We start from the raw sequence: 17,650 nt of genomic DNA, 5'->3' as shown, positions 1-17,650 counted from the left end.
GACATTCATTCCCCAATCCCACAAGTTCTCACACCACGGGACTTCCTGCAGCTCTACCTCCATGTCCTTTTCTAATTCTCCAAGATTCCTTTGCAACACTATGTATTGTTTCACCATCTTACTTAAATCCTCTTTCATTTCTTGCAGATCCTCTTGCAGGCGGGGTATTGTGGCCCCTACTGGATCTCCATAATTGACCAACTCATCCCTTAAACTATCTGGCACATTTAGTTTTATCTCCTTCCTTGAATGTACATACATCAATCTGGTGTGTCCAATTGTCACAGGGATCTTTGGCATAAAGCAGAAGTTTAGGCATTGTGATTGCACATACAATGTTACTATATTGGTACTCCGTCTCTGTGGTGGCTATACAATACTCCCCTTCGCCTCTATATCCCAAGCAGGTGTGGGCATATCGTAAGCGTGCCTTTCCCATGGCATCCATTTAGGGAGACTCCTCTCATAGTACCATTCTTTCTGATTGCATAGGTATCAATTGGATAGTATTGGAGGTATATCTCACCCCTCACTATGCCTATGTTTGTTACCTGGTACTGTGGGTATGGAGTCGTGTCTAGTCCCACCACTGGTATCAGGAGTACCATGCCTATCATTGCTGTCACTTCTGCTTTACATTTTTGTATCGCCGGATATACTCTGGTCATCCCTTTGAGGATGCAAGCACTCCGAGGGCCTGGATTCTGGCTCAGGCCATGGAGCTGTGTGCTGTCAATCCAGTCTGGTACCTCGCCTTGCTGTATCTGTGCCAGATTATGTTTTAACTATCCGGTAATCCATTGGCCATAGGCATGACACATGCCTCGCCCTACCCTGTCTTTTGTCTGTTCCTCATCTCTATGGTTTAGTTTGTTGATAATGCTAGCATGGTCCTCTGTAGTCGCTCCACACTACTCTGGACTCCTTGTATATCTAGGGCATTAATGAATGATGTCCCCATGTTTATTCCCGTGAGTATATCGATTCCTAAGCTCCTCTTAATCCTTTGGTGGAATGCAGCATGTCCCCTGAAACTAGTGGCCCCTTTCGCATCAGCAGCTTGGTTAATTACATTCTTCATCATATAGGCATACAATTCTCTAGTTTTAGTAAACCTTTCACAATATCCTGGCCATTGTAACATAGTTAAGTTCCTTAGCACCGGTACAATTTCGTGTCTCCCGTTACCATACAATTGTTCTCCCTCGGTAAATACTACTCGTCCATTCATAGGTCCAGGTTTCATATCTGGACATTGTAGCATCCTCGGTTCGTTTGTCTCTTCTTTCTGTGTATTGGGAGCCGTGGATGAGACTCCAAATGTGATCGTTCCATTAAAACATGGTGCTTCCTCATCATGTACTTGTCGTGTAATGTGGGATGTCCCTTCACTTATTTCGTGAAGCATACGATTCCCAGCAGTAATCCCACCTTCATGGTGAAGCTTCCCTGTAAATTAAGCAGAAGCCTGGTCGCCTCCAGAGGTTAGTTTATCTCTGGTGTTTATTCCATTGTTCCTGTGGGAATTAAGATCAGATGGGTTATAGCTATATCATTTTAATTGGGTCTAATGTTTCCATCTCCCTTTTCCCTCATATCTATGCATGCGCACGTATCGCTGGTCATGATAACCTCAAATGGTCCAGTCCATCTAGGTGAGAATCCTGATCTCTCTGGCAATATTTTAACAAATACCTAATTGCCCACCTTGGGTGGGGGCTCCAAGGCCTCCTGCTCTTGTGTATTTTTATCTCTGATGTCTTATTGTTCTTTAACTTCTTGTTAAAGTCCCTCACTACCAGATGCTACTCCTTCCGGCAGAAGCATTGCTCGTCCAGTCATGAGTTCATATGGTGTCAGTCCGGTCACCCTGTTTGGGGTGGCTCTCAGCCTCATCAGGATACATGGAGGGACATCCACCCATCCCTGTCTGGTTTCGGCTATGGCCTTGCTTAAGGCTGTTTTCAGGGTTCTGTTCATTCGCTCTACCATGCCTGAACTTTGCGGATGATAGGGGATATGGAACTTCTGTCTTACTCCTAGTAACTTACCAGCTTCTTTCATTACCTTTCCCGTAAAATGGGTACCTTGATCTGAATCTGTTTGCAACGGGACCCCCCATCTCGGTATCACGTCGTATGCAAATATTTGGGCCACAGTCTCAGCACTACAGTCTCTGGTAGGGAATGCTTCTACCCACCTTGTAAACTAGTCTATGATCACCAAACAGTATTTCTACCCTCTACTGTTAGGCAGGGGTCCAGTAAAGTCTATCTGGAAGTTTTCCCAGGGGCCTTTGGGTCGTGGCTGGAGGGCCATTCTAACCTTTATGGGCCTACCCGGGTTGTGCTGTCCACAGATGATGCAGCGTCTGCAGTATCTTGCCACATCTTGTCCCATTCCACTCCACCACCAATCTGTACTTAGCCATTCCGCCCCCCATGGTCTGGCTCATGGTATATTTTCAACAAATTCTCCTGAATACAGCGAGGGGCTACCACCCTGTGATCCTTTTTCCATATTCCATTCTCTACCTTTGGCTGTGCCTCTCTTTGTCCACTGCTCCTGCTCCTCCATTTTGGTCTCCTCTTCGATTCTTTTAATGTTCACTTCCCCTGCTGTTATTCTACCTGCTGCTATTGGTGTAGGCATCTCTGTGTCCACTGCTGCTCTTGCTGCCTGATCAGCTAGCATATTTCCTTTTTGTTGCTCGCTCGCTATCTTGCGGTGTGCCTTTATTTTAATCACTGCTACCTCTTTTCCTTTTACTGCTTCTACTAGGTCTCTCACTACTTCCTCATGCTGTACTTGTCCTCCTCCGGAGGTTACATATCCTCTCCTATTCCACGCTATCATATAATCATGCACTACCCCAAACGCATATCTACTATCTGTGTACATATTTACTCGTTTTCCTTTTGCCAATTTCAATGCTTCCATGAGAGCCACTAGTTCTGCCTCCTGCGCTGAGGTTCCTCCTTCAAGCACTCCCTTTGCGACTGTTTCTCCATTCTCTGATACTACTGCCCAACCAGTGTGTGGCTCTCCATCTATATATCGGCGAGATCCGTCTATATAAAAGGTGGTTTTGGGATTTTCAAGGGGCGATTCTGATACGGTTCCTCTGACCTCTTCTTCGAATACTAACTGACACTCGTGTGCCTCACCCTCTGATAGCATTCTCTCTGCGGGGTTAACTCTATGGTCCCTTATAATCTGGACTGATCTGTCCTTGGGTATCAATACTGCTTCCCAAGCCGCCCTCCTTCTGTTTGATACAGCCTTCATTTTACCTGTTTTAGCAGGTCCACACTGTGTGTTGCGTGTGCAATATCAGCTGTCCTGGCATAGTGACGGGCTCGCATATCTGCACCGCCCATGCGGCGCAGTCGAGGGCCACCACGCATCTCGCCATTTCTTTAGCCACGGGGGTTTGTTGGGTGGAGTAATAGGCAATTGGCCTCATATCTCTCCTGTGTGGGAAGCAGAGGCGGCGGTGGAGCAGCTATAAAAGCGACCCCGAGGACCAGGTAGGCCCCAGAGCGGAGTCGGACCTCTGTGGGAAGCAGAGGCGGCGGCGGAGCTACTATAAAAGCGACCCCGAGGACCAGGTAGGCCCCAGAGCGGAGTCGGACCTGTGTGGGAAGCAGAGGCGGCGGCAGCGGAGCGGCTATAAAAGCGACCCCAAGGACCAGGTAGGCCCCACCAATCTCCAATCCCAGAGCTCCGAGCGGGGGAGAGGTAAAAAGTAGTTGAAGTGTGACGTCACCAGAAAGCAGGTAAGTGATTGGTTGGTGAGTATTTTCTCTTTTTTTTACAAGTTTAAATTCTGCGGTTTATATTTTCTAGGGTCTCTGTGGTGTAGTGGGGATAGTTGGTAAAAAAGCGCCCTAGAGTAGATCTTTAATTGGTGGTATTGATTTAATTAAATTAATTAAAGGGTAAGTCATGTCAGGACAGCCCAGCCCCATGTTGTGCTCCTCTTGCTCTATGTGGGAATTCAGGGACGCTGCCCCTGACGACCATGTGTGCCAGAAATGCATCCAGCTGCAGCTACTAGCGGACCGTATTGAGGCGCTGGAGTTGCGGATGGATGAGTTTTGGAGCATTCGCGATGCTGAGAGGGTTGTGGATTACACGTTTAGTGAGTTGGTCACACCACAGGTTAGGGCTGCACAGGCAGAAGGGAAATGGGTGACCATCTGGCAGAGCAGTAGAGGCAGGCAGGTAGTGCAGGGGACCCCTGTGGCCATCCCCCTTTCAAACAGGTATACCAATTTGGATACTGTTGAGGAGGATGACTTACCAGGGGAAGGCAGCAGCAGCCAACTTCCTGGCACCAGGGGTGCTTCTGCTGCTCAGGAAGGGAGGAAAAAGCGTGGGAGAGCAATAGTGGTAGGGGATTCTATCGTAAGGGGAACAGATAGGCGTTTCTGTGGCCGTAGACGTGACTCCAGGATGGTTTGTTGCCTCCCTGGTGCCAGGGTCAAGGATGTCACTGAACAGCTGCAGGGCATTCTGAAGGGGGAGGGGGAACAGTCAGAGGTCATGGTTCACATTGGGACCAATGACATGGGTAGGAAGAGGGATGAGGTCCTGCAGCAAGAATTTAGGGAGCTAGGTAGCAGGTTAAAGAGTAGGACCTCAAAGGTTGTAATCTCTGGATTACTCCAGGTGCCACGTGCTAGTGAGTATAGGAATAGGAGGATAGAGCAGATGAATGCGTGGCTAAAGAGTTGGTGCAGGAGGGAGGGCTTTAGTTTCCTGGATCACTGGGCCTGCTTCTGGGGAAGGTGGGACTTGTACAAGTCGGACGGGTTGCACCTGAACCAGAGCGGGACAAATATCCTTGCGGGGAGGTTTGCTAGCACACTTTGGGGGGGAGGGGGGTTGGGAACCTGAGCAGGGAGACAGAGGAAAGGGAAGCAGGGATAAAAGCAAAAGATAGGAAGGAGAAAAACAAAAGTGGCAGTCAGAGAAATCAACGGTTTAAATCAAACGTGGCCACAGTAAATAATAATTCTAATAGGTCTAAGAGCGTTAAAAAAACAAGCCTGAAGGCTTTGTGTCTTAATGTGAGGAGCATTTCTAATAAGGTGGACGAATTGGCTGCGCAAATAGAGGTATACGAATATGATTTGTTTGGGATTACGGAAACGTGGCTCAAGGATGGCCAAGACTGGGAACTCAACATCCAGGGGTATTCGATATTCAGGAAAGATAGGCAAAAAGGAAAGGGAGGTGGGGTAGCATTACTGGTTAAAGAAGGGATTAATACAATTGTAATGAAGGATATTAGCTCTGATGATGTGGAATCTGTATGGGTAGAATTGAGAAATACTAAGGGGAAAATAAATTAGTGGGAGTGGTATATAGACCTCCAAACAGTAAGGCGGAGGTTGGGGATGGCATTAAAAGGGAAATTAAAGAAGCGCGCAATAAGGGCACAGCAGTCATCATGGGTGATTTTAATCTACATATAGATTGGGCCAACCAAATTAGTAACAATACTGAGGAGGAGGAATTCCAGGAGTGTTTACGGGATGGTTTCCTGGACCAATATGTCGAGGAACCAACCAGAGATCAGGCCATCTTAGACTGGGTATTATGTAACGAGAAAGGATTAATTCGCAATCTTGTTGTACGAGGCCCCTTGGGTCGGAGCGATCATAATATGATCGAATTCTTCATTAAGATGGAGAATGAAGTACTTGACTCAGAGACTAGGGTCCTCAATTTAAATAAAGGAAACTACGATGGTCTGAGGAGCGAGTTGGGTAGGATTGATTGGGGAATGGCACTCAAAGGGTTGACAGTGGATAGGCAATGGCAAACATTCAAAGACCGAATGGATGAGCTACAGAATTTGTTCATCCCAGTTTGGCATAAAAATAAAACAAAAAAGGTGACTCAACCGTGGCTAACAAGGGAAATTAGGGATAGCATAAGATCCAAGGAGAGGACATATAAATTGGCCAGAAAAAGCAATAATCCTGAGGATTGGGAGCAGTTTAGGATTCAACAAAGGAGGACAAAGGGATTAATTAAGAAAGGGAAAATAGAATATGAGAGTAAGCTAGCAGGAGACATAAAAACTGACTAAAAGCTTTTATAGATATGTGAAGAGAAAAAGATTGGTGAAGTCAAGTGTAGGTCCCTTGCAGTCAGAATCGGGGGAATTTATAATGGGAAACAGAGAAATGGCAGACCAACTAAATTCATACTTTGGTTCTGTCTTCACAAAGGAGGACACAAATAACCTCCCAGAGATGCCGGGGAACATAGGGTCTGATGAAAGGGTGGAACTGAAAGAAATCAGTATCTGTAGGGAAATGGTGTTAGGAAAATTGATGGGACTGAAGGCCGATAAATCCCCAGGGCCTGATAATCTACATCCCAGGGTACTTAAGGAAGTGGCCCTAGAAATAGTAGATGCATTGCTGGTCATCTTCCAGAACTCGATAGACTCTGGAACAGTATCCATGGATTGGAAGGTAGCTAATGTTACCCCACTATTCAAAAAAGTTGGTAGAGAAAAAGCGGGGAATTATAGACCGGTAAGCCTGACATCGGTAGTGGGGAAAATGCTAGAGTCTATTATAAAAGATGTAATAGCAGAGCACTTGGAAAGCAGTGACAGGATCGGACAAAGTCAACATGGATTTACAAAAGGTAAATCATGCTTGACCAATCTACTGGAATTTTTTGAGGATGTAACTGGTAAAATAGATAAGGGAGAACCAGTGGATGTGGTGTATTTGGACTTTCAGAAGGCTTTCGATAAGGTCCCACACAAGAGATTAGTGTGCAAAATTAAGGCACATGGGATTGGGGGCAAGATATTGACTTGGATAGAGAACTGGTTGGCGGACAGAAAGCAAAGAGTTGGAATAAACGGGTCGTTTTCCGAGTGGCAGGCAGTGACTAGTGGGGTACCGCAAGGATCGGTCCTAGGACCCCAGCTGTTCACAATATATATTAATGATCTGGACGAGGGAAATGGATGTAATATCTCCAAATTTGCAGATGAGACAAAGCTGGGTGGGAAGGTAAGCTGTGAGGAGGATGTCGTGAAACTCCAGTCCGATTTGGACAGGTTGGGTGATTGGGCAGAAACATGGCAAATGCACTATTATGTGGATAAATGTGAGGTTATCCACTTTGGTGGCAAAAACAGGAAGGCAGATTATTATTTGAATGGCAATAGATTGGGAGAAGGGGTAGTGCAAAGAGACCTGGGTATTCTTGTGCACCAGTCGCTGAAGGTAAGCATGCAGGTGCAGCAGGCGGTTAAGAAGGCAAGTGGTATGTTGGCCTTCGTAGCAAGAGGGTTCGAGTACAGGAACAAGGCTGTCTTGCTGCAGTTGTACAGGGCCTTGGTGAGACCACACCTTGAGTATTTTGTGCAGTTTTGGTCACCTTACCTGAGGAAGGATGTTCTTGCCATGGAGGGAGTGCTGCGAAGATTCACCAGGCTGATACCTGGGATGGCAGGAATGACGTATGAGGAGAGATTGTGTCGATTGGGCTTATACTCACTGGAGTTTAGAAGATTGAGAGGGGTTTTCATCGAAACCTATAAAATTCTGTCAGGCCTGGACAGACTAGATGCAGGAAGGATGTCCTGATGGCCGGGAAGTCCAGAACCAGGGGTCATAGTCTAAGGATAAGGGGTAAGCCATTTAGGACTGAAATGAGGAGGAATTTCTTCACCCAGAGAGTGGTGAACCTGTGGAATTCTCTGCCACAGAGGGTGGTGGAGGCCAGTTCATTAAATATATTCAAGAAAGAGTTGGATATATTTCTTAAGGCTCAAGGGATATGGGGAGAAGGCAGGGACAGGGTGCTGAATTTGGATGATCAGCCATGATCTCATTGAATGGCGGAGCAGGCTCGAAGGGCTGAATGGCCTACTCCTGCTCCTATCCTCTATGTTTCCACGTACTCTTGGGTGACTACAGCGTTATAGAAGTTCCCGTATGTACTATTATAGTATATATGGAATGGTTTGACTATATTTGGCAATCCTAGTGCAGGTGCGGACGTCAAGGCTGCTTTTAATTTTGCATAAGCTTTGTCCTGCTCCGATTCCCATTCTAACTTATCAGTGGCGGGTCTCCTCCCTTTAACTAACCGTTGAATCGGCTCTGCTTTCCCTGCAAAGTCTGATGTAAAATTTCTGCAGTAGTTAAATAGTCCCAACACTTTCCTCACTCCCCGAACAGTCACTGGCCTTGGCATGTCTTTTATGGTTGCCTTTCATTCCTGCGGGAGCGCCTTATACCCCTGGCTAATTTCGTGCCCTAGATACTTTACTTTGGACAGTCCAACCTGTGCCTTTTTGGGGTTCAATTTAAAGGCAACTTTCTTAAGTGTCTGGAGGGTGGCTAGTAATGTTACCATGTGTCCTTTGGCATCCTCTGATGCAATCATTATGTCATTGACATATTGGAGTAGGGCGCTCTGATACTTTGATAGGTCTAACTCGTCTAAGGCTTGACTCAGTGCACGGTGGAATATATTTGGACTATTGTGGAACCCATGCGGGACCCTGGTCCATGTATACTGTCTATCCCCGACAGTAAAGGCGAATTTCCCTTGATTCCTCTGCCAATGGTATGGACCAGAACCCGTTCGCTATATCCAAGACTGTAAATATTTTAAAGTCTTGTTTCAGACCATTAAATATCTTATTCAATGTGGTTTACACAAATTTACACCAACCAGAATTTCATCGTGGCCACAATAAAAGTCTGGTTTTAATAGGTTGATTAACCTCAATAACTCCAATTCAATCCAGATCAATTTTTTTTTAAGCTAACCAGTATCACTTGGAAAAGAAAGAAACCGTAGCCACATTAACAAAGAAACAATCACCCATGCCTTGTAAACATTCAAATTCATTTTCTTCCAGGCACATTGGCAACTGTGACTTCAAGGCTGAAGCTTATCTTTTGTTAAAACGATTAACAAACTTAAAACAACACATGCTTGTCCATCATTCAAGACAAGTCTTCAAAGGGTTAAACAGCTTTTAGCCCTCTGTACAAAATAGTGGGTGGAGCTAAAACAAACACAACAGATATTTTCTTTCAAAGACAGAAAATGTCCACACTTTTAACACACACTTTCACACAAACTGAGATTCCAGCATTCCTTTTAAGATTCCTTTCACTCAGCAAATCCTGGATTTTACTTGTTTGGACAGAAACTGATAGCATCTGTGTCGATAAAACTTAAATTTTTTCCTTACTCCCTTTCTTAAATTACTGGTACTCTGGTACAATTTTGGCACCTGTTTTTGGTCCAAATTCGAGCACGTCTACTCAACTCATAGTATGTGCGATCCACTAAAATGATGGCCTTTTCTTCCTTTAATTTTGTTTCTTTAGCCCACCATTCTCTTTGTTTACCGGTGGGTTGTTCGGTTGCCAATCATTTTTAACCATTTTGTCAATTAATCTTTTATTTTTGTCCGCTAAATAGCGTGTCAGAGACCCCACCGGTCCCCACTCAAGTCTTTCACTTCCCATGGTTAATTGTTGTCAGCGGTACGTCCCTTACTTTACACTCGCAGAGTGAGACGGTACTTGCAACTGGAGCTGTCAGAAGTACTTCTCTTACTCTCGTACTTGCAACAATTTTGTTCTGGCGATTTGTTGTCAGAGGTATGCTTAAACTTTCTGCACTTGCAGCAACTCATACCACGCCTATACTTCTGTGCGTTTCACCCTAACCCCAAGACCGCTTGACTTATCGATTCAAACCTTTTAGTTCTTTGATTCCAAAGGGGGCGGTGGACATGAGACGGTGTTGCCTTGCCCTAACTGTACGTGGTATTTAAAAGTACTCGCATTTTTGGCTCAGCTTCACTCGCCTGTGCCTCCTGTCTGTGTGGATCCTGTTCGTGACGCCAATTGTTGTATTTTAAACCAACACTCGACACAAGGTTTTAGATCAATAGTCAAGTTGTCTTTATTACAGTGGTGGGGAAACAGTCTGCTCTGTCTAAGCCAGACTTCTCCAAATTGTTACAGCAAACACTACATTTTTATACATTACAATACACATGGCCATCTCATGCACAATTCATTCCTGCCATCTGATTGGATCTTGGCCCACATGCACCTTCACGGATTGGTTACGAATCTTAATATAAACATGTATAAGCTGCCTCTTCAATCAATCACTCAAACTGCTGAATGCTAATTAAAAGATACCTTGGAATGTAAACTAGGTAATAAAGTTCTTGCGGGCAGTTGAAATGCTGGACGTCCTGTCTCCATTTAATTGCTTTATATCTCTCCAAAGGTCAGCTATCTTTGACCGCATCTTTATCACAGAATCACAGAATCTACAGTGCAGATAGAGGCCATTTCGGCCCATCGAGCCTGCACCGACACATATCCCACCCTATCCCTGTAACCCCACGTATTTAATCCCCTAACACTAAGGGTCAATTTATCATAGCCAAATCAACCTAACCTGCACATCTTTGGACTGTGGGAGGAAACCGGAGCACCCGGAGGAAACCCACGCAGACACGGGGAGAATGTGCAAACTCCACACAGACAGTCACCCGAGGCCGGATTTGAACCCGGGTCCCTGGCGCTGTGAGGCAACTGTGCTAACCACTATCTTCCTTACACCTTTCAGTGAAACTGCCAGCGATGTCAGTTTAACTCTTTCCCCACTGCAGTGATGAAATCAATACAAGGGTATGGAGTTTCTGGTGAAGATTATGGCTCGATTTTCATCATTGACAGACGTACCTTCAGCTGCCTCAGCCCTAAGCTCTGGAATTCCCTCCATAAACCTCACCGTCTCTCTCCCCCTCTCTCCTCTTTTAAGACACTCCTTAAAACCTAACTCTTTGACCAAGATTTTGGTCACCTGCGCTAATATATCCTTAATAAAAACAGAAAATGCTGGAAATACTCCAAGTCAGGCAGCATCTGTGGAGAGAGAAACAGTTAATGTTTCAGGTCGATGATCTACCATCAGAACCAGAAAAAATTACAGATATAACAGTTTATACGTAAGTAAAGAGGCTGGAAGTGGGGGGAAGAGGATGAAAGAACAAAAGGGAATGTCTGTGATAGGGTGCAGGGCATCCATTTACAGCTCCTCTGAACCCATCATTTGTTTCTTTACTTGTCCCATTACCATCCCCTTTTGCCTTGTACCATCATCTCTTTTGTCATTTAATCACTCCTGCACTCCCCTCCACCCTATCACAGACCTTCCCTTTTTTTCTTTCCCGCCACACCCCCGCCCCCACCCCCACCCCCGGCTCTACTTGCATCTCTACATCTGTTATGTCTCTAATTCTTTCCAGTTCTGGCAGAAGGTCATTGATCTAAAACATTAGCTCTGTTTCTCTCTCCACAGATGCTGCCTGACCTGCTGAGTAATTCCAGCATTTTCTGTTTCTTTTTCAGATTTTCAGCATCCGCAGTATTTTGCTTTTCGTTCGAATATATCCTTATGTGGCTTGGTGTCAAATGCTCCTGTGAAGCGCCTTGGGAAGTTTTACTACGTTAAAGGCAAGTTATTGTTCAGTCTTCCCAATGTTTAACTGGGAAATACCGGTTCATCACTGAATGTCGGACAAGCAGTCTGACAGCACAAAGACAGTAGAAGGATTGAGAGAGGTAGTGAAGTAGAGCTGAGTGTTGTCAGTATATATAGCATCGTACAGCACAGAAGGAGGCCCTTCAGCCCATTGTGCTTGTGACGGTTTTTTGAAAGAGCTATCCAATTAGTCCCACCCTGCTGCTCTTTTTCAATAGCCCTGCAATTTTTTCCCCTTCAAGTATTTATCCAATTCCCTTTTGAAAGTTACTACTGAATCTACTTTCACCACCCTTTCAGGCAGTGCATTTCAGTTCATCATAACTCGCTACGTTAAAAAATTCTCATCTGCCCCCTGGTTCTTCTGCCAATTATCTTAAATCTGTGTCCTCTGGTTATTGACGCTCCTGCTAGTGGAAATAGTTTGTCCCTCGCTATTCTTAGAACCCTTCATAATTTTGAACACCTCTATTAAATGTCCCCTTAACCTCTGCTCGAAAGAGAACAATCCTAGTTTCTCATGTCTCTCCACATCCCTCATCCCTGGTCAAATGCGTCCTATTTGACCATGAGATGAGTTTCCGACCCCATATCCTCTCCATCACCAAGACTGCCTACTGCCACCTCTGTAATATCGCCCGTCTCTGCCTCAGCCCATCATCTGCTGAAACCCTCATCCATGCTTTTGTTACCTCCAGACTTGACTATTCAAATGCTCTCCTGGTCAGCCTCCCATCTTCCACCCTCCGTAAACTTCAGCTCATCCAAAACTCTGCTGCCCGTATCTTGACTAGCATCAAGTCCCATTCACCTATCACCCCTGTGCTCACTGACCTACATTGGCACCAGACTAGCAACATCTCGATTATAAAATTCTCATTTTTGTGTTCAAATCCCTCCATGGCCTTGCCTCTCCCTATCTCTGTAACCTCCTTCAGCCCTACAACCCTCCGATATCTCTGCACGCCTTCAATTCTGGCCTCTTGTGCGTCTCTGATTTTCTTCACCCCTCCATCAGTGGCTGGGCCTTCAACCACCTAAGCCCTAATATCTGGAATTCCCTTACCAAACCTCTCCACCTTTCTACCTCTCCTCCTTTAAGTCGGTCCTTAAAACCTACCTGTTTGATCAAGCTTTTGATCTCCTGTCCTAATATCTCTGTTCTGGACCGATGGACATTGTGACATCCTGGATGTTTTTACATGCAATAGCACCCTCTGGTGGCGGTTATTGTGTTAACAGTTTGTAAGCTGGAAAGGTCATCTGTTCCTTTCTTCCTGTGTGAGGTCATTTGACCTTTGTTTCTTTCTTCCTGTGTGAGGTCATTTGACCTTCTTACCTTTCTTCCTGTTGACCCCAGGAAGCAGTTTTGCCAGGAAGAACCTGACTTGAGTAATGGAGAATTTGCTACGAGAGGTTCCATTACAATCTAATGTAATCTGACTTCATATGTTAGGCCAAACGCAATATCTGTGAGTATCTTTAGATCTTAGCATAATAGCAATGTTGTCAGAGTAATATTTTGATAATACTATGTTTGTAAAAGGTTAATATTTAATAGTTACAGAAGTTAGTTCAAATGTTAGTTAGTTATACAATTAGTCCATTCTACTGTTGTAAATATGTTTATTATCTTATGTAATATCGAATGTATAGTACTCAGTTTATGTACAAAACATACTTTGTCTTTGTTTACAATTTCACAAATTCGTTCAAGTAAAAGCTTCAAACAGCAAACCGCTTCACGAAGAATTATTATGAATGAGTGTTTAACTTGCTGGATAGCTAGATAGGAGCACGTCTAGCGCGGCCAGTACAGTGAAAAGATATCAGTGAAAAGATATCAGTGAAAAGGTATCAGTGAAAAGATAGCAATACGGCTAGCAGTGAAGAGCAGAGCAGGAGGAACCCAGAGTAAGCCTTAACCTCATAGAGCACATCTACCTCACATCAACATGTCAGAAGATAATAGCGAAAATGCTTTGCAGCAAGTAGAAGACCTTAAATAGGGAGACGAAACTGTAGAACGTGACAATCGGTCTATAAGCACCGGTTACTACAGGTCGCAAGTTGGCTCACGGTCATCGGGTGGTTCTAGAGTAAGCATAGCCCTCGCCAGAGCACGGGCTAAACTAGTAGCAGCTCAAGCCAGAGCTGCGCATACGGACAGTGAAATAGAAATAAAAGTAAGTCAGGCCCGTCTCCAAGCTGAATTCCAAGCGGAACAGGCCCGACACCAAGTGGAACGTCAGGCTGAACAGGCCCGACACCAAGTGGAACGCCAGGCTGAACAGGCCCGACACCAAGCGGAACAGGCCCGACACCAAGTGGAACGCCAGGCTGAACAGGCCCGTCTCCAAGCCACATTAGAGGCTCTGCAGCAACAAAAAGAGATAGATGCTGCATTAGCCGAGACACAAGTATTCGAGGCAATTTTGGAGGGAGCTGATCCCGAGACAGCTTACAAACCTTTAATTCCCGTTCCGTGGCAGAGTCCACGACAGCACACCATAGATTACGTGAGCGACCATGCCGACATACAGTTTACAGGAGAAAGGGATGGAGGCCCGCACATCTCTACAGACGCAAACACTTCGTATAACATGCCACAAGTTGCCAACCAAGGTCAAAGCAGACGGCGTGCCTCAAGCCGCAGAGTCTCCGCGAGCAGGACGGAAGACACGGTGCAAAGGAATAGGACGCCGAATAGAGAAAGTCGGAGGCAAATCCCCTCTCGGTCCCTTGAGACCCCCAACAGAGCCCCCAGCCAAGGCAACCCTGGCCCAGGTCCCAGCACCTACGACCTCGCCAAATACCTTGCACGCACCCAGCTGGTGACTTCGGGGTTAATCAAGTTTGATGACAGGCCAGAGAATTATCGGGCTTGGAAGTCCTGCTTCCACGATGCCACGGGCTTAGACCTGTCGGCAGGAGAAGAGCTCGGCCTCCTTATCAAATGGCTCGGCCCAGAGTCCGCCGGACAGGCATGCAGGATAAAAGCGGCCAATGTGGGGCAGCTGCCAGAGGGGTTGAAGAAGGCTTGGGTGAGGCTGGAAGAAAGCTACGGCTCGCCCGAAGCCATTGAAAGGGCTCTCTTTGACAGGTTGGCGAACTTTCCGAGGTTGACGAGTAAAGAACCCCAGAAGCTCCGCGACCTTGGAGATCTGCTGTCGGAACTCGAAGCCACAAAGCAGGACGGCTACCTACCCGGTCTATCGTACTTAGACACTTCCAGAGGGGTAAGTCCCATCATTGAGAAGCTTCCATTTAACCTGCAGGAGAAGTGGATAACGTTTGGATCAAAGTTCAAGCTAAAGCACAACGTGGCGTTCCCACCATTCTCTGCGTTCGTTAAATTCATCCGTAAAGAAGCCAAAGCCAGGAACGACCCCAGCTTCAACAACTTCTCCTCCCAACCAGCACTTGCCAGAAGAGACAAGTTCGACAGACATGGAAAGACACCAATATCTGTCCACAGAATGCAAGTGTCCTCAACTGAGCACACAAAGACTCAGAAGAAACCTGAGGATATGAGCAAACAATGCCCTATCCACAACATGCCCCATCCTTTAAAGAAGGGCAGAGGCTTCAGGGAGATGTCCCTGGAAGATCGGAAACAATATCTTAAAGAGAACTCTATATGTTTCAGGTGCTGCTCGTCCACGAGCCATCTCGCCAAGAACTGCAAGGTGGATGCAAAATGCACTGAATGTGAAAGTGATCGGCATGTTTCAGCACTACACCCAGGCCCAGCTCCTTGGAAGTCAGGAAGGCCTCCTCCCGCATCGGAGCACGGCGGGGAGAGAGAGGGAGCTGTTGGTACGGAGATTACATCCAGGTGCACCGAGGTGTGTGGAGAAGGAGTGAGCGCAAGAGCATGCTCCAAGATATGCCTCGTTAATGTGTACCCTGCAGGATGTCGCCAGGAATCTGAAAAGATGTATGCCATACTAGATGAACAAAGCAATCGTTCTCTAGCAAGATCCGAGTTCTTCAACATCTTCAAGATCAAAGGAAGTCCGTCGCCTTACACGCTGAAGATGTGTGCTGGACTTTCAGAGACAGCCGGCAGGAGGGCCTGCGGTTACGTTGTTGAGTCAGTCGGCGGGAAGATTAGTCTCCCCCTTCCTACACTCATCGAATGTAATCAAGTCCCCGTCAACCGTTCTGAGATTCCCACTCCGAATGCAGCTCATCATCACCGTCATCTGAGACGCATTGCAGACGAGATCCCACCTCTTGACCCAGATGCAAGCATACTTCTGTTGTTGGGAAGAGACATCCTGAGGGCACGTAAGATAAGGGAGCAGATCAACGGTCCACATGACGCCCCTTTCGCCCAAAGGCTAGACCTCGGCTGGGCCATTGTTGGAGATGTGTGCCTCGAGGGCGCTCACAAGCCATCTCAGGTGAGCACACTCAAGACTTCCATCTTGGAGAATGGTCGTCCAAGCTACCTTACCCCATGCAGTGGACAGATCTGCATGGTGTTTGACTCCAGTGCACCATATCAGGGCGTCTCTCTCAACAACATACTCCTCACAGGGCCTGATCTTAACAACAGCCTCTTGGGAGTGCTCATGAGATTCAGGAAAGAGCCCGTCGCCATCACTGCCGATATCCAGCACATGTTTCATTGCTTCGTGGTGAGAGAAGACCACAGAGACTTCCTCCGCTGCCTGTGGTATCGGGACAATGACCCTAATAGAGACATTGTGGACTACAGAATGTGTGTCCATGTCTTTGGGAATAGCCCATCCCCTGCTGTCGCCATATACGGACTAAGGAGGGCTGCCAAGGAAGAAGACGACGACTTTGGCAGTGATGTGAGAGGGTTCATCGAACGAGAGTTCTACGTCGACGATGCACTGAAGTCATTCCCGACCGAAGCAGAGGCCATCAGTACCCTCGGACGAGCCCAGGAACTACTTGCACTATCCAACCTCAGGCTGCATAAGATAGCCTCTAACAGACCAGCAGTGATGGAGGCATTCCCCCCTGAAGATCGTGCTAAGGACATCAAGGACCTAGACCTCTTCACTGATGACCTCCCCCTACAGCGTAGCCTAGGGGTGTCGTGGAACATAGCAACAGACACGTTCACGTTCCAAGTCCTAGATGCCAAGAAACCCTTCACACGTAGAGGAGTGCTCTCTACAGTCAACAGCCTATACGACCCTCTCGGCTTCTTAGCCCCTGTCACCATACAAGGCAGGCTGCTCCTCAGGGAACTCTCCACACGCGCTGAAGAGTGGGATTCACCTCTCCCTGAAGAGATGGAAGCAGAGTGGGACAGATGGAGAGACTCACTCCAAGACTTACAGGAGATCCGAATACCTCGCTGCTATTCATCTTTCTCTCCCTTAAATGCCCAATTCAAAGAGCTTTGTGTCTTTGCAGACGCATCCGCTAAGGCCATTGCAAGTGTGGCTTATCTGAAGGTCACCACTCAAGAAGGACAAAGCAAAATCGGCTTCGCCTTTGATAGAGGCAAGTTGGCGCCCCAGCCAGACCTCGCCATACCCAGATTGGAACTGTGCGTAGCAGAATGCAACCTACCCCCTCACAGCAGTCTACGGAAGCTGCATCCTATCATCGAAACCGACGGACTGTCTCCGAGGTGGTTCTTCTTTTGTCGCCAGAGGACTCCAGTGACAAGTAGAGTTCGGACTATATGGAGTCGTTAATGACCCCAGATGGGGAGTGTTCTGGACCGATGGACATTGTGACATCCTGGATGTTTTTACATGCAATAGCACCCTCTGGTGGCGGTTATTGTGTTAACAGTTTGTAAGCTGGAAAGGTCATCTGTTCCTTTCTTCCTGTGTGAGGTCATTTGACCTTTGTTTCTTTCTTCCTGTGTGAGGTCATTTGACCTTCTTACCTTTCTTCCTGTTGACCCCAGGAAGCAGTTTTGCCAGGAAGAACCTGACTTGAGTAATGGAGAATTTGCTACGAGAGGTTCCATTACAATCTAATGTAATCTGACTTCATATGTTAGGCCAAACGCAATATCTGTGAGTATCTTTAGATCTTAGCATAATAGCAATGTTGTCAGAGTAATATTTTGATAATA

The sequence above is a fragment of the Somniosus microcephalus genome, chromosome 12 (genome assembly GCF_052327205.1).
Source record: "Somniosus microcephalus isolate GS21.2 chromosome 12, FLI_Smic_1.0, whole genome shotgun sequence".
NCBI classification, from domain to species: domain Eukaryota; kingdom Metazoa; phylum Chordata; class Chondrichthyes; order Squaliformes; family Somniosidae; genus Somniosus; species Somniosus microcephalus.
This window is presented reverse-complemented; position numbering follows the sequence as displayed.